General features: G+C 51.9%; 1 protein-coding gene across 2 annotated transcripts in view; it reads right to left on the bottom strand.

Moving 5' to 3' along the window:
* The window catches only part of LOC135054612 (gastrula zinc finger protein XlCGF26.1-like), a 48,416-nt gene extending 40,966 nt beyond the window's left edge, over nt 1-7,450 (bottom strand). Inside the window, exon 1 of one of the 2 annotated variants that reach the window (XM_063957806.1) lies at nt 7,247-7,450. The gene's annotated coding sequence lies outside the window, so the exon portion shown is untranslated. Of the gene's footprint in view, nt 1-6,926; nt 7,138-7,246 lie in introns of those variants that run through there. The other variant, XM_063957807.1, reaches the window with a different exon arrangement.
* Nucleotides 7,451-11,573: the final 4,123 nt, after the last annotated feature.

Consider the following 11,573-nt stretch of genomic DNA (forward strand, 5'->3'; position numbering starts at 1 on the left):
GACGGCGGCGCGGCTCCGGGACCGGACGACCGAGGCTGGGCCTGTGTTCGATCCCTCTGGAGCTAATGGTGTCCAGTAGCCTAAGAAGCCCAAGCTAGCTGCAAGCAGGTAGGTTCGCTTCTCTCCCCTAAGTCCCTCATAGCAGTGAGTCTGTTGCCAGCAGATCTCACTGAAAATAAAAAACCTAAATATAACTTTCTTTTCTAAGAGCTCAGGAGAGCCCCTAGTGTGCATCCAGCTCAGCCGGGCACAAGATTCTAACTGAGGTCTGGAGGAGGGTCATAGAGGGAGGAGCCAGTGCACACCAGGTAGTCCTAAAGCTTTCTTTAGTTGTGCCCAGTCTCCTGCGGAGCCGCTATTCCCAATGGTCCTTACGGAGTTCCCAGCATCCACTAGGACGTCAGAGAAAATGTTCTTACATTTTACGTAGTTTATGAACGACAACACTCTTTTCTGCAGGAACCCTGGCTGCGTAACACTTCCCAGCCAGGCTGCAATGAGGGAGGGGGCAGGGTACACCATGAAAAAACAATATAGTACAGCAGCAAGAAAAGGAAAAATAAGATTTTACTTACCGGTAAATCTATTTCTCGTAGTTCGTAGAGAATGCTGGGACTCCGTAAGGTCCATGGGGAATAGATGGGCTCCGCAGGAGATAGGGCACTTTAAGGAAGCTTTGGACTCTGGGTGTGCACTGGCTCCTCCCTCTATGCCCCTCCTCCAGACCTCAGTTAGGAAAACTGTGCCCAGAGGAGATGGACAGTACAAGGAAGGATTTTTGTAAATCTAAGGGCGAGATCCATACCAGCCACACCGTATAACTTGTGATACACTACCCAGTCAACAGTATGAACAACAACATAGCCTCGGTTCAACCGATTAACTATAACATAACCCTTATGTAAGCAACAACTATATACAAGTCTTGCAGAAGAAGTCCGCTCTTGGGACGGGCGCCCAGCATCCTCTACGGACTACGTGAAATAGATTTACCGGTAAGTAAAATCTTATTTTCTCTAACGTCCTTGAGGATGCTGGGACTCCGTAAGGACCATGGGGATTATACCAAAGCTCCCAAACGGGCGGGAGAGTGCGGATGACTCTGCAGCACCGGATTAAGCAAACAGGAGGTCCTCCTCAACCAGGGTATCAAACTTATAGAACTTTGCAAAGGTGTTAGACCCCGACCAAGTAGCTGCTCGGCACAACTGTAATGCCGAGACCCCTCGGGGAGCCGCCGAAGAGCCCACCTTCCTAGTGGAATGAGCCTTAACCGATTTAGGCAATGGCAAACCTGCCGTAGAATGCGCCTGCTGAATCGTGTTACAGATCCAGCGAGCAATAGTCTGCTTTGAAGCAGGAGCGCCAACCTTGTTGGCCGCATACAGAACAAACAGAGCTTCAGTCTTCTTGATTCTAGCCGTTCTGGTCACATAAATCTTCAAAGCCCTGACCACATCTTCCACGTGAAGTATTTCAACTCCACAGTTTTGAGTGGTTCAAGCCAAGGTGACTTGAGGAAACGTAACACCACGTTAAGATCCCAAGGCGCCACCGGAGGCACAAAGGGAGGCTGAATATGCAGCACACCCTTCACAAAAGTCTGTACTTCAGGAACAGAGGCTAATTCTCTTTGAAAGAAAATGGATAAGGCCGAAATTTGGACCTTTATGGACCCTAATTTTAGGCCCAAAGTCACTCCTGTTTGAAGGAAGTGAAGTAGAAGGCCCAAATGGAACTCCTCCGTAGGAGCAGCTCTGGCCTCACACCAAGAAACATATTTTCGCCATATACGGTGATAATGTTTTAACGTCACGTTTTTCCTAGCCTTGATCAGGGTAGGAATGACCTCCTCCGGAATACCCTTTTCTGCTATGATCCGGCGTTCAACCACCATGCCGTCAAACGCAGCCACGGTAAGTCTTGGAACAAACAGGGCCCCTGCCGCAGCAGGTCCTACCTTAGAGTAAGAGGCCACGGATCTTCTGTGAGCAACTCTTGCAGCTCCGGATGCCAAGTCCTCCGTGGCCAATCTGGAACAATGAGGACTGTTCTGACCCTGCTTATTCTTATTATTCTCAACACTTTGGGTATGAGAGGAAGAGGAGGAAACACATAGACCGATCTGAACACCCAAGGTGTCACCAGAGCGTCTACCGCTACCGCCTGAGGGTCCCTTGACCTGGCGCAATACCGCTTAAGCTTTTTGTTGAGACGGGATGCCATCATGTCTATTTGAGGCAGTCCCCACCGACCGGTAATCTGTGAGAAGACTTCTTGATGAAGTTCCCACTCTCCCGGATGCAGGTCGTGCCAGCTGAGGAAGTCCGCCTCCCAGTTGTCCACCCCCGGGATGAACACTGCTGATAGCGCGCTTACATGCCTTCCACCCAGCGTAGAATCCTGGTAGCTTCTGCCATGGCCACTCTGCTCCTTGTTCCGCCTTGGCGGTTTATATGAGCCACTGCCGTGACATTGTCTGACTGAATCAGAACCGGTTTTTCCCGAAGCAATTCCTCCGCTTGACGCATTGCGTTTTATATGGCCCTCAACTCCAGGACGTTGATGTGGAGACAAGTCTCTGGTCAAATCTAGAGACCTTGGAAATTTCTTCCCAGTGTGACTGCTCCCCAGCCTCGGAGGCTTGTGTCCTTGGTCACCAGGACCCAGTCCTGAATGCCGAACCTGCGACCCTCTAGTAGGTGAGCACTGTGCAGCCACCACAGGAGAGATACCCTGGTCCTGGGAGACAGGGTGATCCCTCGATGCATTTGTAAATGGGACCCGGACCACTTGTCCAAGAGGTCCCATTGAAAAGTCCTCGCATGGAACCTGTCGAAAGGGATGGCCTCGTATGAAGCCACCATCTTCCCCAGGACTCGCGTGCAATTATGCACTGAAACCTGTTTTGGTTTTAATAGGTTCCTGACCAGGGCTATAAGCTCCTGAACCTTTTTGATCGGAAGATAAACCTTTTTCTGGTCTGTGTCTAGAATCAGGCCCAAAAAAGACACGCTTTCCAGCTACTTCTCCCGAGATCTCGCCTTTATGAGGAGATCGTCCAAGTATGGGATAATTGTGACCCCCTGCCTGCGCAGGAGCACCATCATTTCCGCCATTACCTTGGTGAAAATTCTCAGGGCCGTGGAAAGCCCAAACGGCAACATCTGAAATTGGTAGTGAAAGTCCTGCACTGCAAATCTCAGGAACGCCTGATGAGGGGGGAATACCGGAACATGAAGGTAAGAATCCTTTATGTCCAGGGACACCATCCAATCCCCCCCATCCAGGCTGGCGATGACCGCCCTGAGTGATTCCATTTTGAACTTGAACCTCTTCAAGTACAGGTTCAGGGATTTTAGGTTTAAAATGGGTCTGACCGAACCGTCCGGTTTCGGGACCACAAACAGGGTGGAGTAATATTCCTCTCCTTGCTGGAGATGAGGAACTGTGACAATCACCTGTTGAATATACAATTTTTGGATTGCTGCCAACACTAGCTCCCTCTCTGACGGGGAAGCCGGCAGAGCCGATTTGAAAAACCGGCGAGGAGGCAAGTCTTCGAATTCCAGCCTGTATCCTTGAGAAACAATCTCTAATGCCCAGGGATCCACCTGCGAGTGAACCCAGACATGGCTGAAAAACTGAAGACGAGCCCCCACTAGATCTGCCTCCCCCTGGGAAGCCCCAGCGTCATGCGGTGGACTTTGAAGACGCAGGGGAGGACTTTTGCTCTTGGGAACTAGCTGTGTGCAGCTTCTTTCCCCTGCCTTTCCCTCTGGCAACAAAGGACGATCCCCGTACCTTTTTGTTTTTATTGGAACGAAAGGACTGCATTTGATAATGAGGTGCTTTTTTTGTATGCTGCGGGGGGACATAAGGTAAGAAATTTGACTTACCAGCCGTAGCAGTAGAGACAAGGTCCGAGAGGCCGTCTCCAAACAACTCCTCCCCTTTGTAAGGCAAGGACTCCATATGCCGCTTTGAATCGGCATCTCCCGTCCCGTCGGGTCCACAAGAGCCGCCTAGCAGAAATAGACATAGCATTTATTCTGGAGCTTAATAAACAAATGTCTCTCTGAGCATCTCTCATATACAAGGCAGCATCTCTGATATGCTCTATGGTCATTTGAATGGCATCCCTATCTAAGGTGTCAATCTCCGTAGATAAGGAATCTGCCCATGCCACAACCACACTACAAACCCAGACCGACGCCATAGCCAGTCTAACAATAGTACCTGAATGAGTGTAAATGTGCTTCATGGTAATTTCCTGCTTGCGATCAGCAAGATCCTTGAGGGAAGCCGTATCCTGAGAAGGCAGTGCCACCTTTTTGGACAAGCGTGTCAGCGCCTTGTCTACTTTAGGCGAAGATTCCCATCGTATCCTATCCGTTTGTGGAAAAGGATACGCCATAAGAATCCTTTTGGGAACTTGTGGTCTCCTATCCGGAGATTCCCAAGCCTTTTCGCACAATTCACTCAGTTCAAATGAGGACGGAAAGGTGACTTCAGGCTTTTCCTCTTTATACATGTGCACCCTCGTGTCAGGGACAGGGGGTTCCTCAGTAATATGCAAAACCTCTTTAATGGCAATAATCATGTACCGAATACCTTATGCCACCCTCGGCTGTAATTTTGCATCTTCATAGTCGACACTAGAGTCAGTATCTGTGTCGGTATCTGTGTCATCGATCTGGGATATGGTGCGCTTCTGAGACCCCGAAGGGCCTGGCGCCACAGGGACAGGCATGGACTGGCTACCTGACTGATCCCTAGCTTCTGCCTTGTCTAACCTTTTATGCAATAGATTGACATTTGCATTCAAGACATTCAGCATATCCACCCATTCCAGTGTCTGCGTTGCCGACAGGACATTCAAGCACTCCCCCTCCACATAAAGCGAGCCTTCCTCGTCAAACATGTCGACACACGCATACCGACACTTCACACACACAGGGAACCTCTTTTCTGAAGACAGTATCCCCTTCAAGGCCCTTTGGAGAGACAGAGAGAGAGTATGCCAGCACACACCCCAGCGCAATGACCCTGAAGACCAACACAAAATGTTTTTCCCCCAGCCGCGCTGTATAATATGTTATCCGCTAATTACGTGCCCCCCCCCCCTCTCTTTTAAACACCCCTTCACCGTGTATAAGCAGGGGAGAGTCAGGGGAGCTTCCTCTCAGCAGTGCTGTGGAGAGAAAATGGTGCTGGTGAGTGCTGAGGGAGAAGCCACGCCCCCTCGGCGGCGGGCTTCTGTCCCCCTCAAACTTACAAAAATATGGCGGGGGCTCTTAAATATACATGTACAGTGCCCACCTGTACACGTATATTGTCTTTTGCCATAATAGAGGTGTTATATTGCTGCCCCCCCTGCGCCCTTACAGTGATAAAGGGTGCGCCCTGCACCCTTACAGTGATAATTGCTGGTGTTATATTGCTGCCGCCCCCTGCGCCCTGCACCCTTACAGTGACCGGAGTATGTGAGGTGTATGGGAGCAATGACGCACAGCTGCAGTGCTGTGCGTTACCTCAGTGAAGCTGAAGGCTTCTGCAGCCTGACGTCTTCTGACTTCGGTTCTTCTGGCTCTGTGAGGAGAACGGCGGCACGGCTCTGGGGGTGGACGCCCAGTAAGAACCTGTGTTCACCCCCTCTGGAGCTAATGGTGTCCAATAGCCGAAGAAGCAGAGCCTATCTTAGACAAGAAGGTCTGCTCCTCTCTCCTCAGTCCCTCGATGCAGGGAGCCTGTTGCCAGCAGTGCTCCCTGTAAAAAAGTAGAAATAAATCCAACAAAAATGCTTCAAGGCAGAGAACTCAGGAGAGCTCTCTGCAGTGCACCCATCCTGCTCTGGGCACAGTGTAAAACTGAGGTCTGGAGGAGGGGCATAGAGGGAGGAGCCAGTGCACACCCAGAGTCCAAAGCTTCCTTAAAGTGCCCTATCTCCTGCAGAGCCCGTCTATTCCCCATGGTCCTTACGGAGTCCTAGCATCCTCAAGGACGTTAGAGAAACCAGAAATTACAAATCTGACAGTAGGGAACCACTAACATGGCGGGAGTTGAGTGACAGAACCCAAAACACTGCCCAATGAGTAGAAGCACGTGTACTGATTTTCACCGCACAGAAGTATCACAGCGCCCTCCCAGTAACTCACAGACCCCTGGTATGAGGGGAGGAATGCTGCCAAACTCAGAGGACGAGATGCTGCAGTGTCTGTAAGATGGCTGCTAGCTGAGCCGTGGCTGCTGCGGTCATCTAAACTGAAGGCCTGCAGATGTGTGCTATTCAGGGAGAGGTTGGATTGGGACCTCCTCCTACAGAGCTGACAGACCGACCGGAAACCAAAGGGGGACCCCTAGGCAAAAGAAATCCCCCAGTGCAGCAGTCCGGACGAGGGCACCCCATTGGTGGATACTGATGCTAAGCTTCTCCCCCTAGCCTTCCCACCGCGGCTCTGCAGTTGCACCGAAATGGTTGTTCTGGTGGGATAAAGGAAGCCACCATATACGGGACACCGGGGTGAGGCGCCAAATTCAAACTACTGATGCCGCCGCACCAGATGCAAACTCCCACTGGCACTTTCACTCCCACCCGCAATCACCACTGCCAACAGCACTCTTTCCCAGTATGCCACTCCTCTCTCCTAGTACCAATCTGACCCTTTATAAGTCAACTCTCCCTCCCAGTATCACGTCTGTCAGTACCTAGCAACCATCTCTCCCAGTACCAGTTACCCCACCCCCCTCTCCCAGTAGCAGTCACCCCCCCTTTCCCAGTACCAGTCACCTCCCCACACCCAGTACCAGTCAACCCCCCACTCCCAGTCCCCCTCACCCAGTACCAGTCACACCACCAACCCTCCTCTCCCAGTAAAAGTCACCTCCCCCTCCCTCAGTACCAGTCACCCCCCTTCTCCCAGTACCAGTCACACCGCCACCCCATCTCCCAGTAGCAGGCAGACAGGCCCAGGGGACAGGCAGAGGAAGGACCAGAAGGTAGATGCTAGAATCAAGTGGGCTAAGGGACCTTTTCCGTAAGGGGGAGGAGTTACGACGCAAGGGGGAGGAGCTAGGCCAGCGGGATAGTTCCTCTACTATCCACGCCACCAACTATTACCTTTAGTAATTAGGTGGTGAGCGTTCGCCCGTAGCTCCTCCCCCTGGTGACGTAGCTCCTCCCCTCAATACGTCACAAGGTCCCTTCAGCCCCTCCGATATAGAACCAACCAAGGACAGAACTTACTGTAGCAGAGGATCCCGGTCAAGGTTGAGAGGCTAGATCCAATGGTAGCAATCACCAGGGGGAGGAGAATGAGAAAGGTCAGAGGGCGCGCAGCTGGGAGCGAGGCTTGGCTTACAGAGAGTGCGGGTCACGTGGGGGGAGTGGTGGCAAGAGCGAGGTTCGGCATACAGGAAGTGCGGATCACGTAGGGGGGGAGTGGCTGCAGGAGCGAGGCTTGGCATTCAGGAAGAGCGAGTCACGTGAGGAGGAGTGGCGGCAGGAATTAGGCTCGGCATACGGGAAGTGCGGGTCACGTGAGGGGAGTAACCATAGAGACGAGGTTGGGATACGGGGAGGGGGGAGCAGCGGGTGATGGGGTGTATGTGCAGGAATAGCGGGTGAGATGGGAGCATGTAGCTGATGTGCGGTGACTGCTCCCCCCCTGCAGCCTGCCCGCTGCCTCCAGCTGCTGCGTGTCTCCCCATACAGGGGCTGCGGCTGCAGGGGGGTAGGGGGGAGAGATACAGGTATATACACATACAGGGGGACAGGGAGGTGTAGGTAGGTAGGTAGGTAATAGATAGATAGATAAGCCGTTCTGTGCTGTATATCTTTAGGGAATCAATGCTACAAGCACCAGCATACCCATATATGCTGGACACACTGGGACATGTAGTGCACCGGGTGAGGGGATTTGGGTGTGACTCCTCATTCCATGTAAGTATCCAAGATCCCTGACGTAGCAATGAGTGAACATGGACCAGCCGCCGGACAGGGTGTTACCTTGTTCCCTGATAGGGCGCTCAGGGGCGACTGCAGCTGATGGTATACAGGTGATCCCGCCTCTGGCTTCTCTGCAAGAGAACAACGAAATCTAACACCCAGATAATGTGGGAAAGTGTATAGCGCTCAGTGTAAGGGGAACACATATACAGAAGTGATATAACGATTACCTCCAGATCCTAACTTACCCCAAATATTATAGTTCATGGCAAGCAGCCACTTATTACTGTCACAGAGATGTTTATTAATAATGATGTTGTTATGTAATATGGTGGCGATTTATTACATGACTGCCTCTATATACTGTATATTCTATACATCTATGACTGAAATAAGTTGTATGTGATGAAAATGTATGACACGTATCTCCACTGGATGTCTAATTATATTGCAGTGTGCCATAGCTTCTTTAATGATGTCACTGCACCCATCATTTCAGGGCCAGTACGGAGGCCCCCAAAGCAGCTCCAACCTCGCCCCACTACCAGCTCCCGGACTACAATTTGCTGGCCATTGTCCCTCTCCCGTCAGTTCCAAATAAACTATTAAAAAATAAGTTGCAATGACAAAAGAAGAATCACCTGGCCTCATCAGCCTTGTGTGCCGCCCTCCACCAAGTGCCGCCCCTAGGCACCTGCCTTATGTGCCTAGTGGGAAATCCACAACTGGGTATGACTAAACTTTATGTTATAACACCACACACACACACACGATATCAATGACAGTGTAAAGGGATATGAATAAAGTAAAGCCTATGTTAAATCAGAGGCAGTCAGTATATGTAATACCAAGCTCAGAGTCATGTAACATAAGTCGCCTAAGGCTGGATCACTGCTAGTGAGGTCCATGTTTACGGAACGGGATGCACCAGACTACAGGGCGCTGATATGAGTTGTTACTATATAAAGATTCAGACATCAGATAATGTCAAGGAAAATGGGATTAAATCCTGAACAGAACTATTTGATCGCTGAAGTCATGGTATCACATAGGGACTTAGGGGGTCATTCCGACCCATTCGCACGCAGCGGTTTTGCGGTGCGAACAGGTCTGAACTGCGCATGCGTGGCGTGCGCACTGCCCGGCGACGAACGCTGCCAGGCAACGGAGCGCCCAGCCCATAAAAAAAAGACGCAGCGCTGGACGGAAGAAGACTGACAGCGGAGAGGCGTTCCAGGGCGATAACTCACCGTTGGAGGCCATTTTCGGGAAGTGGTAAGAAGAACGCAGGCTTGTCAGAGGACGGATGTCTGACGTCAGGACCGGGACCTTCATCGCTGGATCCGTCGCACAGGATTTTTGCAGGAAACTTTTTAAGCATAGCAGGGCTGCATAAGCCAGGCATGTCCAAACTGCGGCCCTCCAGCCGTTGAGAAACTACACTCCCCAGCATGCCCTGACACAGTTTTGCTGTCGGAGAATGCTCAAGCTGTGTCAGGGCATGCTGGGATGTGTAGTTTCTCAACAGCTGGAGGGCCGCAGTTTGGACATGCCTGGCATAAGCGATCGCAGCCCTGCTATGCTAAAGTACACTCCCCCATAGGCGGGGATTAGTTGATCACAGCAGCAGCAAAAAGTTGCTGGCTGTGATCAACTCGGAATTACCCCCTTAAAGAGATCTGCATGAGCCACTGCTCTCCGCTGCATATAAGTGATCTATATGTCTCTCTGACGTCTGTCCTCCATGTGTAATGACACTGGGGGTCATTCAGAGTTGATCGTAAACGATCATTCACACTGACATGCGGGGGAACGCCCAGCACAGGGTTAGTCTGCCCCGCATGTCAGTGCCGCCCCCCCCCCTCCCCCGCAGAAGTGCAAAGGCATCGCACAGCGGCGATGCTTTGCACTTCAAGAGTAGCTCCCGGCCAGCGCAGCTTTAGCGTGCTGGCCGGGAGCTACTCATCGCTCCCCGACCCGCAGCGGCTGCGTGTGACGTCACGCAGCCGCTGCATCCCGCCCCCCGTTCGGTCCGGCCATGCCTGCGTTGGCCGGACCACGCCCACGAAACGGCGGCCAAACGCGACCGTTCCCCCCTTTCTCATCCAGCGACCGCCTCTGCCTGTCAATCAGGCAGAGGCGATCGCAGCCCTGCTACGGCCTTCGGGCATCCGCAGTAGAGACCCGTTCACTCGGCTGCGACAAACAGCAGTGATCGAACGGGTCAGAATGACCCCCACTGAGTGGACACACGGGTGTGAGAGCAAAAACTATTGAATTATAAGTTGACCATCATTTCTCTTACGTCCTAGAGGATGCTGGGGACTCCGTAAGGACCATGGGGTATAGACGGGCTCTGCAGGAGATAGGGCACCTAAAAAGAACTTTTACTATGGGTGTGCACTGGCTCCTACCTCTATGCCCCTCCTCCAGACCTCAGTTAGATATTGTGCCCAGAGGAGAATGGGTGCACTGCAGAGAGCTCTCCAGAGTTTTCTGTTGAAGAAGAATTTTGTTAGGTTTTTTATTTTCAGGGAGTCCTGTTGGCAACAGGCTCCCTGCATCGTGGGACCGAGGAGAGAGAAGCAGAGCTGCCTTGTCAAGTTGGGCACTGCTTCTAAGGCTACTGGACACCATTAGCTCCAGAGGGAGTCAGAACACAGGTCTCACCTGGGGTTCGTCCCGGAGCCGCGCCGCCGTCCTCCTCACAGATGCAGAAGATAGAAGCCGGGTGAGTATGAGAAGGCAGAAGACATCATAGGCGACAGAAGACATCAGATCTTCATGAGGTAAGCTGCGCGCCATTGCTCCCATTCACACACACAGAGCAGCACTGAAGGGTGCAGGGCGCAGGGGGGGCGCCCTGGGCAGCAATAAACCTCACATGTGGGCACTGACAAGGTAGATTAGGGTGCTGGGCAGTAATTCTAAGATCCCCCGCCATTTTCTATTTAAAAAAATCACCAGGACCGAAGCCCGCCGTCGGGTGGGCGGAGCTTGATACCCAGCACTAACCAGCGCCATTTTCTCCACAGAAGCTGCATGAGGAAAACGCTGGCTCCCTGGTCTCTCCCCTGCTGAACATTCAGGCTGGAAAAAAGAGGAGGGGGCATTTTGAACGCAGTAAGTGGGAATCTGGTCATTTTATATATATAAAAGCGCTATCTGGTCATATCTTTCCAGTGTTATTAAGCGCTGGGTGTGTGCTGGCATACTCTCTCTCTGTCTCTCCTAAGGGCCTGGTTCGGGTTTTGTCCCCTTATAGGTTAATCCCTGTGTGTGTGGGGTGTCGGTACGTGGTGTCGACATGTCTGAAGCGGTAGGCTTTTCCAAGGAGGAGGTGGAGCAAATGAGTGGTGTGTCCCCGTCGGTTGTGCTGACTCAGGAATGGATGGACATGTGGCATATGTTGAATGCAAGTGTGGCATCCTTACATAAGAGGCTTGATAAGGCTGAATTAGGGGGGACATCAGGGGGTCAATCCTCGGATTGGACCGACTCACAGGGCCCATCAGGGTTTCAAAAGCGTCCCTTAACACAAGACACTACTACCGACACGGACTCTGATTCCAGTGTCGACTATGACGAAGTGAAATTGCACCCTAGGGTGACAAAAAGCATTCAG

This window comes from Pseudophryne corroboree, chromosome 3 (assembly GCF_028390025.1).
Source record: "Pseudophryne corroboree isolate aPseCor3 chromosome 3, aPseCor3.hap2, whole genome shotgun sequence".
Classification (NCBI taxonomy): domain Eukaryota; kingdom Metazoa; phylum Chordata; class Amphibia; order Anura; family Myobatrachidae; genus Pseudophryne; species Pseudophryne corroboree.